Below are 24,362 nucleotides of genomic sequence, written 5' to 3'. Positions count from 1 at the left end.
GAGAGAATAGAAGCTTTATTATACAGCAGTTGGCAAGGCCCAAGGAGTGGGCTGCGTTCCTCAGCCAGTGGAGTAGGTCTCTGATTAAGTTCAGCCCAGGCACTGAGTTGTATCAAGTGCAGAGAAGGTCTCACCAGAAGCTGGAAGTGAAGGGTCCGGTAGTGGTCCGTGGAGCAGAGTACACAGAGAATCTATTCTGTGGTGAGACAAGGCATAGAGAATGAAGAGAGAAGGTACTCACAAAGGCTGGTAGCTGCAGGAGAGATGGCCTCTGCAGATTGGAGGTAGAGATGATGCAAGGCCCAGAGCCAAGATATCCTCTGTAGATGCAGGTTAACCCAGGAGGAAGGCAGGTGAGTGCAAGGCCCCGGGGAGCGGGTACCTAGGATCCTGATGAGCTGGAAACCTGGAGGGTAGATAGGAGCGAACCAATACCCCCGAGGAGCGGGTGCCTTGAGCGTTCTTGCTGGAACAGCATAACCTGGAGGGTAGGTAGGAGCGAATAAGGCCCCGAGAAGCGGGTACCTAGAACGCCCTAGTGTAGCCAGCGTAACCCCCGAGAGTGTAAGAGCGAGAACTCAGAGCGGGTGGTCTCTGATGGAAGTCAAATTAGCTGGAGCAGAATCCTGCTAACTTTTATCTGGATTGGAGATCGGAGGCTAAGTACACGGAGGTAATGACGTCATGCGGGTGGGGTCACCCCCGAGGTTCCCACCATGACATATTCAAAAGAGGAGGGCGGTGCATGTGCCCTAAGTGACCTCAGTGTAAGAATGCCGGTCCTGAGAGGTCGGCGGAGAGAGGTGGAGGCAGTCATCTTGCCCAGAAGAGAGGAAAGAGAAAGAAAAGAGGTGAGACAGGGTGCAACCGTCTGTGACCGGGCGCAACACTCCTCTTTTATCCATGACTTACTTTCCCATGGAAAAGACACCTTCGAATGGTCAAAGTCTATTTTGGGTATTAAAAGGTTGGGAAACACTGGGATAGAGGGTGAAAGAAGGGAGGTTATAAGATGACAGTGGGATGTGTTATAGTTAGTGAGGTTTGGGTGGACCCTTGGACACTGTGGCACCTGACCACACCCACGGGGGGAAGTCCCATGAGGGGCCACAGGTCAGGCTCAGCTGTGGACGCACAAACACAGATAGTTCTTTATTTAGACAGTTTGAGAAGCCACCAGAGGTGGCAGTAGTGAGTAGAAGATGTAGCCCAGCTGGGCTAATATTCCCCAGGGCGCTGGAACAGCGGTCTATCCGGTAGCAGTGGAGAGAACTGAGAGAGTACAATAGAATATTCACAAAGTCCCAAGTATGGAGAAGTCCCGATATAGGGAGAGCTGGCCCTTGAGGAGCGAGTACCAGATCCCTGGAGGTAGAGAGACTTGTTGGCAAAGTAGTCACACAGCGGTTCCATGTAAGAGATGGCACTGGCACTGGAACAGGGGCAGGCCCTCAAGGAGTGAGTACCTGGTTCCAGGGAGACAGCTCTGAGGAGTAGATGATAGTAGTACTCACTGATGGTGTCTGTAGCGAATTCCTCCAAGTAGAAAAGGATATAGATGCAGGCAGCGGGTCAGGGAACATGGGCCCTCGAGGAGCGAGTACCGGTTACCAGACAGCGACCTGAAAGAAGCAAAGAGGCCCCCGAGGAGCTGGTACCCCGTTAGCAGAAAGAGTCCAATGTAAGTTGGAAGGCAGAGTAGCTGGGTACAGAGAGCGAATCCCATCCATAATATTCCCCTTGCTAACTCAACGGCTAGAAATAAACAGGCTTAAATATCCGGGCAGGCATTGACATCACAGGGGGACGCCTTTGAGGAACGTGCCAATGAGGAAATAAGATGAGGGCCCGCGCGGTGCGCGTGTCCTAAGGTACCTGGAGAGCATGGCTAGAGGCAGCGCTCAAGCCGGTCCGGGGACGCCAGAGAGGACAGCATGCGGACGCTGCGGCAGCCAAGTGTCCATGAGGAGCAGGAGGAGTCGCAAGAAAAGGAAAGCCATCCAGCAGGCCTTTTATTTCCTGCTTATAGCCTTTGATGTCTTGTCTGAAGCTGGTAAACCACTCCCGAAATTCAGCACGTGAGGAGGGCCTCCTTTGTGATTTTGAAAATCATCCTCCATGTCCTCCGCTCTCCCGACTGCATCAGGGCTGGCATCATCTTGGCTTCCCATGCTCTCCGCAGTCTCTGCATCCTGATAAGAAAAATGTTGAAAGTCCACAGACTTGTTTCACCGCCATGCTCTCTGGTCTCCCGGGCAATATATAAGGTCGAGAAAGGGGAAGCAAGCACAGAGTTGAGCAGTTTAAATCGTGTTTGAGCTCTGGTTGTTGAGGAGCTCCAGAGTTAGGCTGCTATCGGACGATGATGTCACTTCCCCCCCCCCCCCCCCCCCCCCCCCGGAGTAATCGTCTTCGTGAGCAGGAGGGGTGCAAACTTCAATAACAAAAAAGCACAATCATCAGGAGCATGGTGTGCATTGGTCCAATGTGATACTAAAGGTACACTTTCTCTCTCGTGACATAAGCAGGAACTGTACTCGTATGGGTGCGGATCATTCGAGATGTTTTCTTGACATATAGTAAAGGGCATGGACATTGACTCACATAGATTACACCTTTGGTGGAACAGTCAGCAGAAATATGCAGGTGATATGAGTGAATCAAGGTTGGATAAATAAAAACACAGTGTGTGGGGAAAATGCACAGGCCTTGCAGTGATCATGTGCTGTATACCTAGGATGTGAAATTGGGTTAACATAAGGTGACTGGTATTCAGAGGAGGTAAGAAGGTCCCAGAGATTGGTGGAATGCAAAATGGAGATGTTTTTGAAAGATAGGTATTAGATTTAAACAGGGCCAGTGAAGGTATATAATATTATATACTGAGTGACAGGCTGATGAGTACGGAAGTACACAGGTGATGGTGTCCTATTTGGCAGACGAGTTCTCGTGATTAATGCCTAATGCACATTTTATGACCTGATGGGGTAAATATTGTTAAACATTTTATGACCTGATGTAAAATATGACATTTTATGACCTGATGCAAAATATTGTTAAACATTTGATGAACCTGCGATAAAAATTTGGCACAAATGAAAAAAAAGTCTTGAACGGAAAAATTGCCCCATTGAAATATTATCCCATAGTAGACATGGTTGGCAACTCGTATAGGCAAGGTATTTTTGTCTGTTGAAAATAGTGGTGAAAAAAGAGCCATCCCTGATAGAAACTAAAATGTCAAGAAAAGAGATGTTATGTCAGTCAATGTGTGCAGAAAAACATAGGTTGGGCTTATAAGAGTTGAGCTAATCAAGAAACAAATAAAATTGAATATCAGTGCCAGACAAGGGAATGAAGACAACAATGCATCTATATCAAGAAAAAATGAAATGCCAAAAGTGTGAAATGAAAAGAACTTCACATGTGGAAACATACAGACATGCAATATCTGGGGTCATAGTGGCCCCCATGGCTGATAGATAGGCCTTACAAAAAAATTCTGTTTCAATAATTCTGTCTGAGTAAGTTCTACTAGAAAACTGGTGGGTACCTCTGGTCATTTTTGCAGGTGTCAAATTCTTCTACTATATTAATGGCTTCAGACTGTGAGAGATTGGTTTGTAAGGCTTCAATATTGAGTGTAACCTGAAAAATGGGGGAAGAAGGAAGGACAGTCTATTGTAGTAATGTGATAAAGTGGTCAGAATCACGAATGTAAGGATGGAACTAATGGTTTCAAAAAGACATCAACAAAGTGAGACAAGGGCTCCAATAGCGAACCAGTACCGGAGACAGTAGGTCTGCCTGGGGGATTATGTAGTGTGTTTTGTATCTTGGGTGAGAAGATGGGGTTCAATTAAAAAAAAAAAAAAAAGCTTCACGAGACGTAATCCAATGATTATCAACAGTGTTTTGTGTGGTAGCTGAGCTCAGCATTGTAAGTTCTGGAGTGGGGTCAGTAGTAAGAGGCTTATAATAGGAATGGTCTGCAATCTGACTTTTGACTTCCGCAACATAAGACTCGCAATCCATAACTACCAGACCACCGCCTTTATCTGTGGGTTTTAAAATAATGGAAGCATGAGATGTCAAGGAGGTCGGTGCCTCACGATCCAACTTAGAAATGTTAGAAAAACTCTAATACATCTCAAAATGACAAAAGTAAAATAACACTACTAAGCATTCAAAAGATAACAGTAGTGGGTCAGTGAGGCCTGGGGGTATCCAGGTCGAGTTGTGAGAAATTATTGAGGGATCCAGAGAACTGGAACCTGTGGAGGGGAAAAAGTTTAATATGTAAAAGTCTTAAGAACTATTGAAAATGAGCGTGCAAAGTTCAGAGGCATAGTACCAGGGGGAAGGGAAAAAGGAGAGACCGTTTAGTAATGACAGTTAAGAGGAAGAAAGTGTCCTTGATGAGTTTGACAACAAGTGAAAGAAGTTATTGCCAGGGATCCTTTGGTGCTTGGTAAAGTTGCAAGCAGGTAATGTGTGGATCGAGGCAGGCTCATGGTGCAGTAACAGCTGCGCGATAGTTACGGTCTGTGTGGGCAGGGGTCCTGTCATCCAAAAAAAGGCACTGATGAGGATGTTCCAAAACATGACTCTGGTGCAGATGTCATAGGTGCTGAAGAAACGGCTGAGCATTCGTCCCCAGAAGAGTCATCTAAGGACGAAGAGGCAAAGGTAACTTTCTTGCACTGATTTCAACTCTGAGCTAACCATGGATAAACGTGGCCCTGGGTATAATCATGTTCATCTCTTGTAAATTTCTTGAAATTTAGTGCTTTAAGTTCTTTAGTAAACTTCACTAAGTTGATGTTGAAGTCTGCAAGTTGAGAAATAAACGAGTCTGATGGGAGCTGGTTTTTCAAAATGTCCCGATTCAGTTTGACTTGACCTTGATTACAGAAACAACAAAAGAGTTTATACCTCCCCTTCAAGATCATCAGGTCAGAAGCACATTTGTTAAGTGAAGTTTTGGTTATTGTATGATGCAAAGACCATGGGGGAATTTGGTATACTCTGCAGTAATCTATCAGAGTGGCAGCATGAAGTTTGGCTTGGGTCACATGTTTTTATAATGAAATTATTTCAAGCTAGGAAGTATTGGATGTGCCAGATGAGAAAGGAGTTTCAGCAAGTAAAGTTAAGTATTTCTAAGTAGCTAAATGTATCAGCCAAAGAATCAGTTGCCATCAAATACCACCTGGGCAGCAAATACATAAGGATAAAGGTGGAAGACCAAATCACCAATCCTACAAAAAGACAAATATTTTGCCAAATCATCTTGTGATTTCTGTAGAAGAGAGGATTCCATAATGAGAGCAGAAATCAGAATGTTTATCAAAGTGCCAATACTGTAATAACATCTAAGAGGTTGATATTCCAAGGCATTTATTTGAATAATTTTTTAGTTATCCATTCAAATGCCTACTTTTGAATATCCCCAGCATTTATCGGGATAAATGTTATATGTGAGTGAATGGTTTTCTGGGGATGTTCTTGGGCAGGGTTGAGTTGGCTGAATAATTTATTTAGATTTATATTCCACTTTTCGCACTTTTTTTCAGCACTTCAAAGTGGATTACGTTCAGGTACTGTAGGTATTTCTCTATCCCCAGAGGGCTTACAATCTAACTTTGTACCTGAGGCAATGGAGGGTAAAGTGACTTGCCCAAGGTCACAAGGAGCAACAGCAGGACTCAAACTGAGGTCTCCTAGTTCTTAGCCCACTGCTCTAACCACAGCTCAAGATTTGGTTGAAAGGAGGGTTAAAGTTATCCGGGTACATATTCCCAGATAACTTAACTGGTCCAGCTATATTCAATGAATTTAGCTGGTTAACTGCCCACACTAAAAAAAAAAAAAAAAAAAAGCCAAATGGATTTTGTAGTTTAATCTCCCACCCAAGTGTGAGGACAAGGTCTGGCCTGGTGGCATAATCCCCCCCTCTCCCCCCCCCCCCCCTCCTCCTAAGCCTTCCTGAAGGATGCTGAAAAGCATTAGGCCATCTCGGGTTGCTCAGAAATACCTCCAGGTTCATCCACCTATCCTTCCCTCTTCCTCTCCCCCAAACTTCTTAATGCAACAGGCGCTTGGAACTAGCATTTGGTGCTTGGTGTGTCCAACATTGCTGTTAGAGCAATGCTGAATCCACTGGGAACCGGGTGCTAGTTACAAGCTCCTGGTTGTGTTAAATGGGTTTTCTTTTTTGGGGGGAGGGGATTAAGCTGGGGTGGGAAAGTTAAGTTTGGCTTCATGGCAGGAGTGAGGGAGGGGGGCTAGAGAAGTGTTTTTTTAATAATGTAGCGAGGCTGTGGGGAGGGGGCGGTGATGTGCCCAAGAAGCTTAATACTTTTAAGCATTTTTTGGGAGGAGGGGGATATTGCTGTTCAATCAGGCAGCAATTGAAATATATATGATGCGTATGTTTTGAGAGGCTCATATTGAATCATGAGGATGGCATTATAGAGAAATTTAAAGCACACTTGTTCATTTCACATAGCTGATACAGATAATAGGAATACAGAATTAAATAGTGTTGCCCATATAAGAAGGTAAGGAAGTGTAGTCTGTGATTCTCATCTTATAACACTTCCTTCCTACTTGGATTAGCTAAAATGGATTTTTACTTGATATTTCTGTAAATGGTTGTGCCAGTGACCAATCCTGTCTTATGAACATAGATGATTAGGAATAGTCTAGAGACTGGCAGGTAAGATTTGGTGCAAAAAATGCAGAATAATGTGTTTAGGAAGTAAAAACCCAAGGGAGAATGTACAGTATTAGAGATAAAATTCTTCTAAGCACGAAAGAGGAGCGGGATCTGGGGTTGCTTGTATTTAATGATCTTAAGATGGCTACACAGGTGGATAAAGCGACAGCAAAAGCCAGAAAGATGTTTCATTGCATTGGGAGAGGAATGATCAGCAGAAAAAGGGAGGTGATGCCTCTGTATAGGTCCCTGGTGAGGCCTCACTTTGGAATACTGTGTGCAGTTCTGGAGATCGCTCCTTCAAAAGGATATAAACCGGAGTCAGTGCAGTGGGTGGCTACTAAAATGGTCAGTGGTCTTTAAGTCTATCCCCATATGCTTTAGAACAAAGATCTAAACATGTATACTGTAAAGGAAAGGTAAGTTAGGGGAGAGGCTAGCCTCTTTCAATGAAAAGTAGGCTGTAGAATGAGGAATCATGGGATGAGAGTGAAAGAGGGTAGACTCAGGAGTAAACTTAGGAAATATTTCTTTACAGAGGGGGTACTGGATGCATGGAATGACTTCTCAGTGGAGGTGGTTGAAACATAAACAGTATCTGAATTTAAGAAAGCATGGGATAATACAGTCATCTCTGAGAGAGTGATGGGAATTTTAAGGCTAGATAAATTGGATGGATGGGCCTTATGGTCTTTCTTGTTGTGCCGCGGGCTGGCTCCCTACTTACAGTGGGTTGCCTCGCGGCAGCAGCGGCATCAGTGAGGCCTGCTCGGGCCTGGCCGGCCTCTCTTCGCGGCGCTCTCTCCGAGGGAGATGCCGCCAACGTCCTCTGGCTCTGCCCCTCTAGGTACGCGCACTGGAGCTCAACGTTTAAAGGGATCAGCGCGGGAACCAGCGGCACCACCCCGAAGGATTTAAATCCTGCAGTCAGTCCTGTTCCTTGCCTTGCAACGAGATTGTCTCTGGCAAGAGGTTGCTAGTTGCTGTTCCTGGTTCCTGATCTGGCTTCTGACTTTGACTCGGCCACTGGCTTCTGATTTAGACTCGGCCACTGACTTTGGCTCGTCCACTGGCTTCTGACTTCGGCTCGTCCACTGGCTTTTGACTTCTACTTGCTCTCGGTGTCCTGTTCCGCTTCGTCCAGGAGGTCTCGCTTAAGTCCAAGCAGCTCGGGTCCTCAGGGCTCCGCCTGGGGGGACCTCAGGCTTCCAGTGGTGAAGTTCCAGTTGGCCTCCTGGCTTCAGCTTTGGTTCTTCTCAGGATTCCTCTTCAAGACTCACCCACAGGAGACCACACGTAAGTCCAAGCGGCCTGGGTCCTCAAGGGTTCCTCCTGGGGGGACTTCTGCTTCCAATGGTGAAGATTCAACCGGTCTCCTGCCCCGTACTGCCTCCCGGCTTCGACATCCACTGTGGGTCCCCACACAGTGCGCAACCATCTGTCTGAGCTGGCTCAAGGGTCCACGAAGTCTAATGCCAACATTTCTGCTGTCATGTTTCTATGATGAACCTCAAGCAGAAAATGTTTGTCACAGATTAGATCGTATATGGGAAGATTGTGGCTGATCTGACCAATTGTGAACTGTGTGGTTGCCTATGGTCCTTTGTAGACTATTCTTCCATTTGCTTGTGTTAGGATGAGTGGTATGGGATCTTCATGGCTGATTGTTGCTCAAGTTCGCAATGGACACCAAATTGAGTTTACGCCCACAGGTTAACAAAGTTTTATGAAGGGCACATTTTATAAACTGTGACTTTTGAGGCGATTGCATCTTTTTTTGAGTATTTCTGACCTAAAAGTTGTCTTACATATGTTAGTGCTCTCCTCTTGATTATTGTAACTCCATTTACTTATGTCTTTCTGCTTAAATTTTACAAACGATGCAGCTGGTTCAGAATGCTACAGTAAGCATTATTTCTGTCACTCCTCCAGGACAACATGTTACCCCTGCACTGATGGTGTTGCATTGGCTCCATTTAAAATTTTACACTTAGTTATGGAATTCGTTACCTCATCACCTGACCGCTCAAGAAAACATAAAATCTTTTAAAAAAGATCTTAAAGCCTGGCTACTCAGCCAAACACTCCAAGACAACACTCTCAATGACTATAAAGGATAAATCAACAGATCTATCCCTTTGTGTGTCCTTCCATCTGACATACTATCTCCCTACAATGACTAACTTTCTGGCTACCAGAATCATTCCCATTTTGTTCTATAGCAGATGTCCCCTACATGATTTGAACTCAGATTTTTACATATTTGATTGTATAGCTTAATCAGTTATATGCTATTGTTCTATACCAGTGTTTACAGTTTTGCTGTTAAATTACTTTAAATGTATCAGGTTGTTGTATCTGTAAACTGGAGTGAAGGCAACTCTGCTATACCTCGGTATCTAAAATATGCTAAATAAATAAATAAATGATTAAATGGATTACCTCCCCCCTTCCATTAATGCCTCTGAAAATTTACCAACCAGTTCGAAGCCTCAAATCTGAATCTCAGGGGTTACTATGTGTGCCTTCTTTTAAGCAAGTTAGAGTTGTTTTATGGACAAGGCCCTGCATGTTGGAACATGCGTCCAGGCAATATTAAATCTGAAACCTCCCTGTTCAAATTCAGGAGATTAGTCAAAACATTTTTATTCCAGCAAGCTTATGGTTTATGACTTTCTACTATTGATTTATGATGTATGACATGAGCAATGTCTGGGTAATTCTTTCGCAGATATTTGTTCTCAAATAATATCAGGAAACCTAATTTGTCACCCACACTTCTTCTTTTTTTTTTTTTTTTTTGTTGTCATTTTTATGTTTCTAATTTAATTTTTCTTTTAACATTCTTATGTTTAGTTTAATTTGTTTTATGTTATTAGATTTCTGTTTTTTTTATTTTCTATACTTTAGAAAGAAATATGAAATAAAACAAAAAGATAAAAATTACAAATCAGAAAATATTAAATAACCACATCTGGAAAAAAATAGTCTACAATATTAGAGTCGCTCAAAGAAAATTTTCAAACAGTACAGATCTTAACCCAAAATCTTAGGTACCTAGCTATACTAAGAGAGATTTGTCTAAAACGAGTCTCCAAATGAAGAGGTTCAACAAATACAAACTTATTTTTCTGGTAAGTGACAATACACTTAAAAAGAAATTTGAGATAAAACAAATCTCCCAACGACAGAACCCGAGGTTTTAACTGAAGAAATTGCTTCCTCTTTAATTGGGTTTCCTTAAAAACATCTAGGAATACCTGTACTCTGATCGCAAAATAAAGCATCTTTATATTTGAAATACTGGTTGAAGAAAATTTCTTTATCAGCAATCAGTGCAAAAGATACCACAAAGTTGGATCTAATGGAGATAGTATTAGAGGTCTGCAGAAACAGGAAAGGTCAGGACTATGAGCAGAATGTAAAATCTCTATTTCCCTCTCCTCTGATGCAAGAATTTTCTTTTTATCAAGTATATAATAACATTTAGATATAAGAAATTTCTTATCCGATGTAAATTGTAATACATTAACCACATATTTCTTAGTGGTGTTCATCTGAAATTAGACGAGAACATGGAAAATTTAACAAGTGTAAATTATATCTAAGCTAGTTTTCTAAAGATTCACTTTGCATATATATCTTATCTTTAGTCCCTGCATTAGAAATTGACTTTAAGTTGACAATAGCATGGAGTGATTAACAACTTTAGATTCTAATAGTGAGAGCCTAGCATCCTCTTCTTGCAGTTTGTTGATGGTGTCCCGAGAGAACTGGGATAATTGGGAAACCCAAATTAGATACTTTAGAGTCAATGCCAACAACTGCTTTCTAAATATCTTTTAAGGGAAACCTCCCCAGATGTGGACATATTCCCATCAATTTCTTCTCCAGCTATAAGTGGAACTGGGGTGATATTTTTCCCATCACTTATCTGTCCTGAGCATATATCCAGCAAACAGTCAGAACCTTCCAGCTGAGTAGAGGGAACTTTACTAGAAGCCTGAATGAGGATATCCCCATGATTTAATCTAGCTTTGGGTAACTGGATTAGGGAGAAGAGATCTGATGTCAGGAATGAGAGTACCAGTTCGGTACTCATATTCCGGTGCAGTGTGGAGTAAATTACATGGTAATCTATTGGCCCCCTTGTAGGAGTAGAAGTCGAAACTTGAGAGGTAAAGGCAGCCTTCACCTTCCTCTTTTTCCCCATCCTTTGCCGGTTGTAAATCAGAAAAACTGGCATAAGGGGTGCACCCCTTTGGTGTGTGGCTTTGGTGCGCCGGTGGTGGAGCGTCGCAGGGCATCTCCTTTAGGAGAGGCCCCAACTCAGTGGTGATGTCTGTCAGGCAGCTCTGATGTCCCGGGAAGCGCTTCTCTCCTCAGGGGCTTCAATAAGCGGCAGGTCAGGCGAGGCAATACCACCTATTGATTGTTTTTATACTTTTTATGACTGTTTTATTGTAAACTGCTTAGAAAGATTGATAATGCAATATAAAAATCTTCTAAATAAACCCCATTGCTTAGAGAAGTTTCCACCAACTTGTGCATGCTGACAGCAGTGCCGAACCCTATTCCACCAGCTTCCTAAGTTTGAGAGGCCTAGTATAGCTGGTGGACCCCATCCCACTATACATCAAAGACTGAGAGAGAACTGGTTTTATATTGAGGCTAGCCGAACCCCATCCTGCCAGAAGTTAAAGATTGCGGGAAACCTGATGATCTTCCCTTTCTCTGTGGCATGCACGTCTTGGTTGTACAAAGGTGATTTTGAGAGGATGGGAATAGACAATGGCAGTGCTTTTTATCATTTTTTTGCTCTTGTTTTCTATTCTGTGGAGATTTGTGAGGAGGTATCTGTGTGAGAGCTAGGGAGAAGTGATAGGTCATGCAAAGCATGAGAAGAGATATTGAGGGAATGAGCATGAGTGGAGGTAATGGGGAGAGATGGGAGCGAGCCAGTGAGGGGGCTAAGCGTGACGGGGGGGGGGGGGGGTGAGAACACTGAGAGGCAGGGAAGAGGAAAAGAGCACTAATTTGGCATATTTACAGTCTCCTACTATGTATGAATCCCATCCTATGCCACTGCCCTAATACATTACTGGATCAGAGGGGCAATATGGGGAAAACAGCTACAGGTAAACAGGACTGTTTCCTGTAGCGCTGATTCCTTATGAAAGGAACTCTCTTCTGAATGGTGTCATGAGAAAATTTCAAGCTGGGTGGGTTGATGGGCTTAGTCCATCAAAAAATAAACTGTAAAATAAACAAGGATTTGATTCAGCTTGTCAGTCATAAACTGAATTTTTAAAAGGCATTCACTTACAAAGCTGTTAATTATCTATTAAATCTTGAAAAGTTTGCTGACATAATAAACCATACTGCTGTGGTGTAATTGGTGCTAGCAATCAGAACTGGGGAATGTTAGTAACAGTTGTTAGTGTTTAGCATTAGTCATAAGAACATAAAAAGTTGCCATACTGGGTCAAACCAAAGGTCCATCATGCCCAGTATCCTGTTTCCAATAGTGGCCAATCCAAGTTACAAGTACCAGGCAAGTACCCAAAACATTAAGTAGATCCCATGTTACGGATGCCAGTAATAGCAGTGGCTGTTCCCTAAGTCAGCTTGATTAACAGCAGTTAATGGACTCTTCCTCCAAGAACTTATCCAAACATTTTTTTAAACCCAGCTATACTTTGATTTGTAATATCAAGCTAATAGTGTGTATTTATTTTGGTTATATGCTTTTTTTTTTTTTTTTGGGGGGGGGGGGAGTATTTTGACTTGTTAATTATATTTAATATTCTGAAACTTTATAGTTAAAGGCTGAACTTGTGTGAACTTGTTTCTCTGTGAAAAGTACAGGTAACATCTAAAAAGTGTTATTGACAACCAGAGTTGTTCATCATTGTATCTGATTCAAATAAAAGAACCCTTTTAAACAGTTGAGGCTTCTTTCATAAAGAGAAGTTAATTAAAAAAAAACCAAACCAACAACCCTTTGCATGCCAGCCTCATGCTGTTATGTGGAACCCAGAGGTTTGGCTCTAGGTCCTGGCTTCTGCCGTTATGTGCTGGGAATGCTGTGAAAGGAGGGGAAACATCCCAGTCATAGCACAACAGTGACATCTATAGGCAGGATTTAGAGTACATGTGTCCCAGGATTTCTAGTTTTAGACTGGATGGACACCTGATCTTTTTCCAACTTACTTATTTTTTATTTTATTTAAAATTACTTGTTTCCCACACCCTCCAAAATTTGGGATGGGCTACAGCATAACAATACATAAATGGCACATAAAATAACACATCAAAATAATAATTCAATAACAAAATGACTAAAACATATCATCCATTAAAACTACTGAAATAATAATGCGTCCTGTCTGATCAGTTCTTTGAGGTGGAAAGGCTGTAGTGAAAAGGAAAGAAGTTGGGTTTTTTTTTTTTTTTTAAAGGCCTTCTTAAATACTTTTGGGCCTTGCATACCACAGTATGGATCTGCAATGGAAAGGAGTTCTAGAGGGATTGGGCAGGCAATGGAGAATGCTCTTTCACGAGTGGTTGTGAGGCATGTTTGTCTTGGAGAGGGTATATCGAGAAAGTGTGGGCTGGATGGACCATAGTGTTCTGCTCTGAAGCAGGTCTAAAGTTATCTGTCTAACCTAGCTGGATGTACCTGATATTCAGCTACGTTACCGGGGTATCTCAGTCCCTACTCAGAATGCCCCCTAGAACGCCTTTTTTTTTTTTTTTTTTTTTTTTAAATACAGCTAAATTATACCTGGGTAAGTAGTTATCCTGCTATAATTTAGCCAGATTAGCGACTGAATATGCCGCATTGGCTATTTAGATGGATAGCTTGTGAGTTATCAGTCTAAATTACTTTTTGATATTCATCTCAGTGTGTTCAGAAACCAGGCTTAAAAAAACAAAACAGCAAAAGCAGCTAAATAAGCCTGGGAACGTATGAGGGAATGTCAGGAACCTCTGCTTTGACCCCAGATGAGTTTTAAAAGGAGCTTAAAAGGCTTAAAAAAAATGACAATTCCCAGCATTCCTAAAAAAAGGAGCTAAAACATGTAGAATGGACCAAACAAACCCTAATAAATAGTGGTCACCAGAATAATGCTTCATAAACTTTTAAGAGGGCTTTTTTAAATTAAAAAACTGGAAAATAAGCATTTTTACATTTTCAACACTTCCAAGGGGTTAAAGACGGGTTAAATAAAGTCTAAACTGGTAAAGGACTTTGTCAGAAATATTAAGAGATGTTCAAAGAATGATTTTTGAGGGAAAAAAGGTGAAAATGTAGTCCATGGAAAAACTCCGATCCAGACAATTTTAATTAGTTTGGTCCAGGTTTTCACTGCAGCCAAACAGCTCTGAGCATATCTTGGCAGCATTTCAAGTTGGCTGAAAATACCAAACAAAGCCATTGCCTTAGCAATCAGCACGTCACATACTGTAGAAGCACGTGAAGAGGCTAGTGGAGTAATACTGTGATAAGTACAGTGATGTGAATCAACTTAAGGGCTTGGAAAACAGTTATCTCCAAGAAAAGCATACCAAAAATTCACCTTTGTTCTAATTGGTAAAGAGAATTACAAACCAGAAAGTTTAATGGATTTTTACTGTCAGTTCAGTACAATCCTGGGTACTGTTTCTTAATATGATGTCATCAAGAGCAGAGATATTCCTGAAAAAAGTAACATTCGGTGACAGTTAAAGAATTTTGCAGAACTTCAGGTGGCACTGAGAAAAGTGGAAGTGCTGATTAGCTTTTCTGTCGCAGGAGTTGCTAAAGTAACTCAAAAGTCAAAAACACAGTGTGACTGAATGAGTGAGTTGTTTATAGAAATTTGCTTCTTTAAAATCCAGATTCGAAGGTAAAGATTGAGGGAGGAAGTCGGTTAATTAACCAAACAGCTGAAGATGCAGAGCCAACATTCAGTTTTTATAGGAAGTGATTTCAGAATGAGAACTGTGAGAATTGTCTGTTCAAGCAACACAAGGGTGAGAGAAATTATCCCAACTACAGAGGGATTGGCCTTCATCTCATTTTAAAGCATTATTGTGCTTGTGCTCACAAAAGGAGTTTCATTGCCATGATCCCAGAAAAAGTCATAATTCAGAGTGGGATAATTATTGCTCTCTGAAAAGGATATCCAGAAACATTTTTAAAAGCACTTCAATGAGTAAACTCTGAATTTTCTCTCACTGTAATATTTCAGAGTTGTGAAATAAAATTGGTGCTGAGCAGGGGGAAACCGTATAAGACCCAGTATTAAATTCATTACAGGATTTCTGGAAAATAACCACTGCTTTTATTTAGAGAAACATGAGTGAAAGGAACACTAGAACAGGCTTCCTTAAAAGAACCCTTACACATTTATTAATCATCTGAAAATAAAAGAACATAGTTTGAAAGTTCCAAAGTTTCTCATAAGGAGAGAGAATAAAACTTGAGCAGACATCACACACTTCAAAGTGGTAGCATAAAGCTGACTGAGACACAGCAGAGAAAGAAAGAAGCTCTGCGCGAGTGAAATAAATGCACATTCTCATACATAAGTCCCTCTGTGTTACTATAGATAGGGATTCTTAATTATCCTTTGATTTTCAATTTAGTTAGCCAGCAGTTCAACAAGCCAGCCAGATAACACCACAGGGAACTTTCTAGATTAATTTTCATTTTCTGGAAGATCTGCATGATAGAGTAGACAGGCTGTCTCCTTTTAATTTATTGAAGCATAGGAAGTAGGGTTCCAGACCAGGACTTGGAGGACCTAAGGATCTAGTGACAGAACAAAAGGACACCCCCCATCTGCTCAAGCTCTCTCCATCAACAGTGCCCTCTAACTACAATAGCTAGCTGTGGTGTGAGTTGAACTGGTGCCCCCTAGCAAATGAAGAATACTAGCTGTTGTGCAATTGAGGTGTCATCTAATTGTGCACACTAAAGCAAAACTTATTCAAGATAGAATTAAGGACAGAGATAACAAGCAACATAAATATAGATCCTGATCAATAAGGCTTTTTTTTTTCCATTATGTTTCTATGGGAAAATAATTTAGTGAATCAGGCCCATAGAGAGAAAAAGAAAACAGCAAGCACAAACAAGGGACAGAAACAGGGACAAACATTGAAATGGCATACTTACCATGTTGATCTGAAAGAAGTGATCAGGAACATCTGCAAAAGAAAAGTGACAGAATCACATTCTTGCTTAACAAGTTAGTGTACATTTGAACATTTGTGAAATATATTTATATTTTTTCATTGAATATCAGAACTGGTTCTGGGAATAGTTAACTGTGTGTGCAAAGAAAAGCGTTAATTGAAATTGTGCGATACAGTTGGTTCAAGGGACATAATTGCTGCCAGCCTGCATTATTTAAATTTACAAATCACATTTAAATTCTCTCATCTGTAAACGTGATTAATTGATTCTGACTCCATCTAATTCTATTTCTACCCCTGCCTTCATTTTCAACCCCAGAGAGTCTGTTCAGATGGGTTCTGGATTCCTGTACCTTAAATGGAGACTTGAAAGGAACCAGGGTGACTTTCTAGCTTACTCCTTTGTGCATAACATCCAATCTTTACCCTAGTGCCAACATCAGAAAACTCTTACACTTTTACACCTTAGCCAATGACAGCGGGAGGGTCACTGCACACAGGGGAGGTTGGTTAGAACCCCTTGGCATAATTTCTCTCTCCCCCCACCCTCTTTCTTCATCACCTTGCCCTCCTTTCCCTCACCTTCCCCCTCCACCCTCCTCTCCAGTATCATCACCATCATCTTCCCTTTCATACTTTCCCTCTCCACACTGACATCAGTTCTTTCTCTTTCCTTCCCGCTCCCTCCCATGCCCACCCTCTGTATCCACCTTCCCTTCCTTCTCCCCAAACACCCTCACATATTAGCACTTTGTCATACCTTCTCCCCCATTTCCTTGAACCGATAGATGTCTGCCAGCAGTATTTTTGGTGCTGCTTCTTCCTCCTCTGCCTGTTTCCCTCTGCAGTTGGAACTGCATGGAACCAATAGGACTTCAGACTACAGTGTCCCATGCAGTTTCAATTGTAGAATAAAGTCAGTGGATAGGAAAGCAGATAAGCGCTGCTCTCAGACTCCACCTGCTGGCAGGAGGCTATCCTACAGGCCAGCTGTTTTAGGGGTGAGATAAAATGAAGACTGCTGTGGCACTGGCTGTTAATTGGAAGCAAAGTTTACAGGGCAACAGTTGGAAAATCTGCTGTAGAAGGGTCCTCTGTTCTTCAGCTGCTGATGGCATGAGACCCATTAGTCCTACCATATCACTGGGCTTCTTACAGTCTTCAGCAGCTGGTGGGATGGAATCTGTCAGCCACCCTTTGTGACCAGGCTGCCCTCAATCTTGGGTGATTGGGATATGGTACTGAACATTTGTCTGCTTGCATAAGTTTTTTTTTAGTGGATCTCTTTCTGAATAATGGATGCTGGCAGAAAGGGAGAACCTGCAGTTACTGAGTTGCATTGCTCCTGGTTCCCATGCTGGAGTTCAGTACATGGAGCATGTGTGAATGTGCAAATGCATGAGGCAGAAGGGGGCTGGGTCTCTTAGGTGTCAAGTACTGTTATTATTGTGACATCTAACTATGGACAGAAGAGCAGACCTGGGAGAGGCTGTGAAAGACTCTACCTTAATCTCTGAGTTGGACTATTGCAGTTACTGTTAGGTTTGGGATATAGAAAACATTTGGGAAACCACTTTAGTTTGTAAGTAATATCTCTCTCTGAGAGCCAGCAGTAATGAGGGGTCTATAGGAGAAGTTACAGTAATAAATAACCATCAATACCATTATTAAATGTTACAGGGTTTTTAATGTTTTAACATTTATTTACCATTAAAAAAATTACAAGCAAATATCAATGTATATAAATATCCATAAGAGAACTATAAAACTAGCAGGAGATGTGGAAATGGGTAGACTGGATGGACAGTATGGTTTTTATCTGCCACCATGATCTTTCTTTCTAGATCAATATATTGGTGTCACTTATTACAACAATATTGGCAAACAAAAACTAAAACCTAACTTGTAAAAAAGAAAAAAAAATTTCTTCTGTGATGATCTATCTTATTGCTTTGGTACAGAAAGATTTTTTGCACTAGATGATCTTATCACATTATTTATGTTTCGAGTTTTCAGCTATATAATTCAGAAAAAGCTGCTATACTTTAATGAAATTGGGATCATTTTCTTTTCAAGTATAGGATAATTTTTTCTATGGATATTTCTTACCACACATAATCAAGCCAATTATCCATAGAAGGTGTCACTGGATCATTCTGGAATTGTTACCCTTCTCCTGGCTGCATTAACGATTGTTAAATTAGAAGCCCTCAAATCTGTTGTATTTCTTGGAACCTGGAATGCCCATTAGCACCGCTAGAGAATCCAGTGGTGTTCAGATAGTCATCTTATAAAGTCAAGCTAAAATTTCAGACCAAAGATTTTAATAATGGGGCAGACCCACCAAGTGGTTGATGCAATAAAGTGCACGCAGCCTAGTGTGAATGTTTACTTGAGGCTGGACGCATGTTTTGGGTGCTCAAAACGTCCAATGCAATAAAGGAATTAGCACATCCATAATGTGTGTGCTAAGATGAATCCCAAATAGTGCCTATTGCATTTCAATTCCATGCAAATTAATCCATTAGCTATTACCCCTTGATGCAGGAATGTATATCCAAAGCCTGGGCATCCATCGTGCATTTTTTTTAACGTTCAAAATTTAGCTTCAGCTCTGTTGCTGGAATAAGCTTACTTGCGCTAACAGGGGGCTGGTGAAAGCATTCAAATGAAGGCTTCCCAGGCATATTCAAGATGCATTATCTGCACTTTTGTCCTGCTGAGCTATCGCTTGTGTGCGCAAGTGAGAATAAGGAAAGCCAGAAAAAAGAGGACAACCAGTGAAAATAACAATCGAGAACAATGAAGAGAGAAGATAAGGTTTTCATGGGTGATGATTCAGATGGACTGAACCAAATCACGGTGAACCTACAAGATGTGGTAGGCCTGAGTGACAAACTGAAGAGTAGTAAATCACCTGGACTGGATGGTATACACACCAGGGTTCTGAAGGAACTAAAAAATGAAATTTCAGACCTATTGTAAAAATTTGTAACCTATCATTAAAATCATCCATTGTACCTGAAGACTGGAGGGTGGCTAATGTAACCCCAATATTTAAAAAGGGCTTCAGGGGTGATCCGGGAAACTACAGACCAGTTAGCCGGACTTCAGTGCCAGGAAAAATAGTGGAAAGTGTTCTAAATATCAAAATCACAGAACATATAGAAAGACATGGTTTAATGGAACAAAATCAGCATGGCTTTACCCAAGGCAAGTCTTGCCTCACAAATCTGCTTCACTTTTTTGAAGGAGTTAATAAACATGTAGATAAAGGCGAACCAGTAGATTAGTATATTTGGATTTTCAGAAGGCGTTTGACAAAGTTCCTCATGAGAAGCTTCTAGGAAAAGTAAAAAGTCATGGGATAGGTGGCGATGTCCTTTAGTGGATCACAAACTGCCTAAAGGAAAGGAAACAGAGTAGGATTAAATGGACAATTTTCTCAGTGGAAGGGAGTAGTGGGCAGTGGAGTGCCTCAGGGATCTGTATTGGGACCCGTAATTTTCAATATATTTATAAATGATCTGGAAAGAAATATGACAAGTGAGGTAATCAAATTTGCAGATTTAAAATTGTTCAGAGTAGTTAAATCACAAGCAGGTTGTGATAAATTGCAGGAAGATCACCTGAGACTGGAAAATTGGGCATCCAAATGGCTGATGAAATTTAATATGGATAAGTGTAAAGTGATGCATATAGGGAAAAATAACCCATGTTATAGTTACACAATGTTAGTTCCATATTAGGAGCTACCACCCAAGAAAGAGATCTAGGCGTCATAGTGGATAACACATTGAACTCATCAGTTCAGTGTGCTGCAGCAGTCAAAAATGCAAACTTAATGTTGGGAATTATTAGAAAAGGAATGGTGAATAAAACAGAAAATGTCATAATGCCTCTGTATCGCTCCATGGTGAGACTGCACCTTGAATACTGTGTTCAATTCTGATCGCCACATCTCAAAAAAGAAATAGTTGCGATGGAGAAGGTACAGAGAAGGGCGACCAAAATGATAAAGGGAATGGAACAGCTCCCCTATGGGGAAAGACTAAAGAGGTTAGGACTTTTCAGCTTGGAGAAGAGACGGCTGAGGGGGGGATATGATAGAGGTGTTTAAAATCATGAGGTGTCTAGAACGGGTAAACATAAATCAGTTATTTACTCTTTCAGATAATAAGACTAGGGGGCACTTCATGAAGTTAGCATGGGGCATATTTAAAACTAATCGGAGAAAGTTCTTTTTCATGCAATGCACAATTAAACTAGGGAATTTGTTGCCAGATGATGTGGTTAGTGCAGTTAGTGTAGCTCTGTTTAAAAAAGGATTGAATAAGTTCTTGGAGGAGAAATCCATTACCTTCTATTACTTAAGCTGACTTAGAAAATAGCCACTGCTATTATTAGCAACAGTAGCGTGGAATAGACAGTTTTTGGTTGCTTGCCAGGTTCTTATGGCCTGGATTGGCCACTGTTGGAAACAGGATGCTGGGCTTGGTGGACCCTTGGTGTGACCCAGTATGGCATGTTCTTATGTTCATGTGGTACAGGAACAGCCAAGAGCCATAATCTGGAGAATCCGGAGGCAGTGTATTCTTCTGCCACTGACAACCCTCGTTGGAATGCCAGAGACAGATGTGGTGCAAAGATACCGTTTAAGCTCAAGGGCAATTTTGAGCCTATATGAGGACCTGCGTACTGACCTAGTCCCTTCACCTCTTGTAATTATGCTATACACGGGTTGGTGAAACGGCTTGGTGCTTTGCATTTTTTTTTTTTTTTTTTTTTTGCCACTGGAAGTTTCCAAAATACGGTTGGATAGTTGGTGGGATGGACTAATCCTCATTATCGAGGCACTTCAGTGAAGTATTGCGGGCAGTGATTCAGCGCACGCAGGACTATATCAAATATCCAGAGCAGCAAGCACAACTCCAGGAGATCAGGCGTGGGTTTTATGACATTATTGGGATGCCAAATGTGATTGGCGCAATAGACTCTCATCTTTAAGTCAGATGAGATTTCATTCCGCAACCGAATGCACTTCTACTCCATGAATGTCCAGGTTGTGTGCAATGCGCATCTTAAGATTCTGAGCGTTGTCTCAAGATTTTCTGGAAGCTGCCATGATTCATCCATCCTTGCCTGGTCCACGCTTGGTTGCAATTTCGTCGAGGGAAAATACAGTGATGTTTGGGTACTCGGTAGGTAACAGTCGCTAGGATCAGTAATGTGGATAGGGGAGGGGTAATTGACAGCATCATATTGCTTTGATTTGGCAAGCTCATGTGGGCATGATGGGGTGGAAGAATGCAGGAATCGGTACAAGACCCTTGTAGCACCTGAAAAATGACAGATGTCATTGCGTATGGTTGGTTTATTGAACTATTTCTTTAAGTATTTGTTCGCTTATAACAGAATTGATACTAGGCGAAGTGGCATAAAATAATCGGTTGCTTGGGGGGCGAGGGGAATAATGTGCCAGCTATGTATATGATAGTGGGAATAGTGTATGTGTTATGATTCGTGGGATTTGTGGACCCTTGGGCCGGTGCGGAGTAGACATACCAGAGGGGTAGAGCCCCACAGGTCCCCACCATCTGCAGGCGGAGCTGAAGGAGTGAGAAGAGGTCTGGTGTAGCAATGGACGGAGGCAGGAGACAAGCGTGGAGTGGTCGGTCGTGGCAATGGTCCTGTGACTGGCCGACGTAACGGTATGTGGTGATGTGGTGCACTTTTTTTGATGCAATTTTGTTATCCCCTTTTATAGGTGATTTAGGCTATAGATGTGAGCCATAGTTGCTTACCCTGCTTCTGGCCCCACATATTGCTACTGAAAGACAATACGAGGCACAAACAAGCACAAGGTCTGTCATAGTGGACATTTGGTGTTCTGAAAAGCCATCTTATGTGCTTGGACTAGTCTGGCGGTGCTCTCCAGTACAGTCTGGAGAAGGCGGCATGCATATTTATGGCTTTCTGCATGCTTCACAACATTGCTTTGTGGTTTGGGATGGAAGATGTTACTGATGACTTGCTGCCAGATCTACCCATGCAACCGGCAGCAGAGATTGACACAACCATGAGAGGCTCAGAGGTTCATTGAAAGCTCATTGCAGATTACTTTTTGTGTAAGTTTTTACAACTACTAGCAATTACTCCTCTGCTCCAGCTATTTGACCAGGCTGGAGTTAGAAGATTTTGTGTGCAAAAACCTAATATACTTCTTTGTGGTTTATTTCAGGATTTTGAATCTGAGGTTGTAGGAGTGCTTGTTAGAGTAGGAAGAATGCACTGGTTGCCATTCTGGAACACCATAGAAGCTTTACATTGATGTCCAGGTCCTGAACATCCATTTCCTAAAGGCCTTTGTGACACACATAATGGACACCCAGGTCCCAGACATCCACTAGGCCCTTGTAAAGCACATAATGGACATCCAAGTCTCACATGTCCATTTAGGCCTTTGTGACACACATTATGGATGCATGCTACATGGATGTCCAAGTAATGTTGAGATGTGGGCGCCCTTCCTGTGCGGCCACATCCAGATGTCCATTTTGTTCGGGGTCATAAAGGCATAAGTAATGCCTCAGGGATGCATGCCAAATTTTAGCGAGGATGATGTCTGGCTCTTCACTCAACTTTTTGTGGCAGATGAATGCCATCTTTTTTTTTTTCCACTCTGGGAGGAGGCGGAACCAGGACAGGGTAGATGCTGCCTGAAGGGACCTCTGTGCCTACTTTAATGCTCGGGCCTCCTACCCCCGTGAGGTAAGTTCAGGTGCTCAATAAAATAGGGTATAGACCCGGGGAGGGGTCTATACCCTATTTTACTTGCCTCCTCCCCCCAAAAAATGCTGTTTTGGGGGGAGGAGGCAAGTATTGCAGAATTGTTCTTTGCTTATTAATGTTTTTTGATATTTGTATATTAAAAGCTTAAGGATTAAGCTGCGGGCAAGGAAGTGAGAGTGGCTATAGGCCTTGAAGGTGGAGCTTGGGGAGCAGGAACATGAATTGAAGGCACAAAAAATCTCTTTCAAAATTGTGTTTTTAAAATTAATCTTTCAGTAATGCTGCCCTGAAGCAAAGTTTTCTATTGCATCTGTCTGCGGTGCCATTTTAAGTCATGGTACTGGGGGGGCGTAGGTGGGCTTGAAGGAAAGAAAGCAGAGGAGAAAGTCGTTGCTGGGAAATTATTTTGAATGGGATGGGTTGACTGCACTTGGTTTGAACAGTAAAAGTCATTGTTACAAACTATGTTCTCATTGTGTTGTGGAGAATTGATACATCGATACCTCCCTCCCTTCCTCTCCTCCTCCACCCCCCAGTTTGGTAACGCTTTTGACTGTCACTTCAGGTAGCACAAGCACTTCTTCTTAGGAGGAAGAGGCACCCCCACCTCTGCTGCGCCAGAAGCTTCCACCACCAGCTGACACCTGAAGGCCAGCATTACCACCACCAGCGGTGGAACAAGTAGCATTACCACCACCAGCGGTGAAACAGGTGGCACTACCAGCGGTGGTACAGGTGTATCCACCAGAGGCACCATCTGGTGGTCCCCCCCAACAGCTGGGTACTCCCTTCTCCTCCAAGTGGGCATCCCTCCCCACCCCCAGGGTCCCTGGGCATCAAGGATGAGGAGGTAGTCATCTGTTTAGATCACGTGCTCTTTAACACCCCAGATGTGGCCCTGCTTATTCTAGAGCAGCATGCAGCAGGAGAGGTAAGGTTCCAGGAGGGAGGAATGCCTGCTCCCACTGGGACACACTCTGATACTGTGATTGCTATTCTGGAGCAGTTGCGCAACACTCTGGCCGCCATGGAAAGGCAGCAGAGAGGGATGGCTGCCAGCCTGGTAAGTCTGGTCGCCGGCCAGGAGCGAGTGGTTGATGATGGCCCAGCCGCAACTACTTTGGTCACCATCCATCTAGTGCTCCTCCCTCTCCCATCCCCTTTGCATTTTTTTTGGGTAACTTTTATTTAATTATTTATATTTAATTTGGCTACATATTTATTTAGGATCACATTTTGTTTTGTTATTTTTGTAAAGATACATATGTTTTGTTTTATTTTTATACATATACTAGCTGTACCCGGCCACGCGTTGCTGTCGCTCAGTCTGGTTAAATGGAAAAGAAAGAAAAGAGAGAGCGCACGTTTCGAATATGTTTAATTTCACAGTGCTTGTGGGTATACAATATTTTTTGTTCCATTGTCTGTGCAGATATAGAGATTGTCTGTCTGGTTTGCCGACTCTAGAACACGCAACATATAATTGTCCATGTGAGAAGCAATCCGTGTCTAGATTTAAACCGCATAATTCTAGAAATGAAAAATTATGAAAAAACAAAAAACAAACTATACTCACTAAATGAACGGTATGGTAAACAGAGCTCAATTCCAACGCAATGTCACACGAAATAATTAAATCAAAATGAAAATAAATCGAAATCTA

The 24,362-nt window shown here is 42.1% G+C and overlaps 1 protein-coding gene across 4 annotated transcripts in view; it reads left to right on the top strand.

Moving 5' to 3' along the window:
* Positions 1 to 24,362, top strand: part of FANCC (FA complementation group C) — a 566,530-nt gene that overhangs the window by 29,403 nt on the left and 512,765 nt on the right. The gene's annotated exons all lie outside the window — the stretch shown is intronic.

This window comes from Rhinatrema bivittatum, chromosome 1 (assembly GCF_901001135.1).
Source record: "Rhinatrema bivittatum chromosome 1, aRhiBiv1.1, whole genome shotgun sequence".
In the NCBI taxonomy this organism is placed as follows: domain Eukaryota; kingdom Metazoa; phylum Chordata; class Amphibia; order Gymnophiona; family Rhinatrematidae; genus Rhinatrema; species Rhinatrema bivittatum.
Note: the sequence above shows the minus strand (reverse complement) of the source record. Positions and strands in the feature narration are given on the sequence as shown.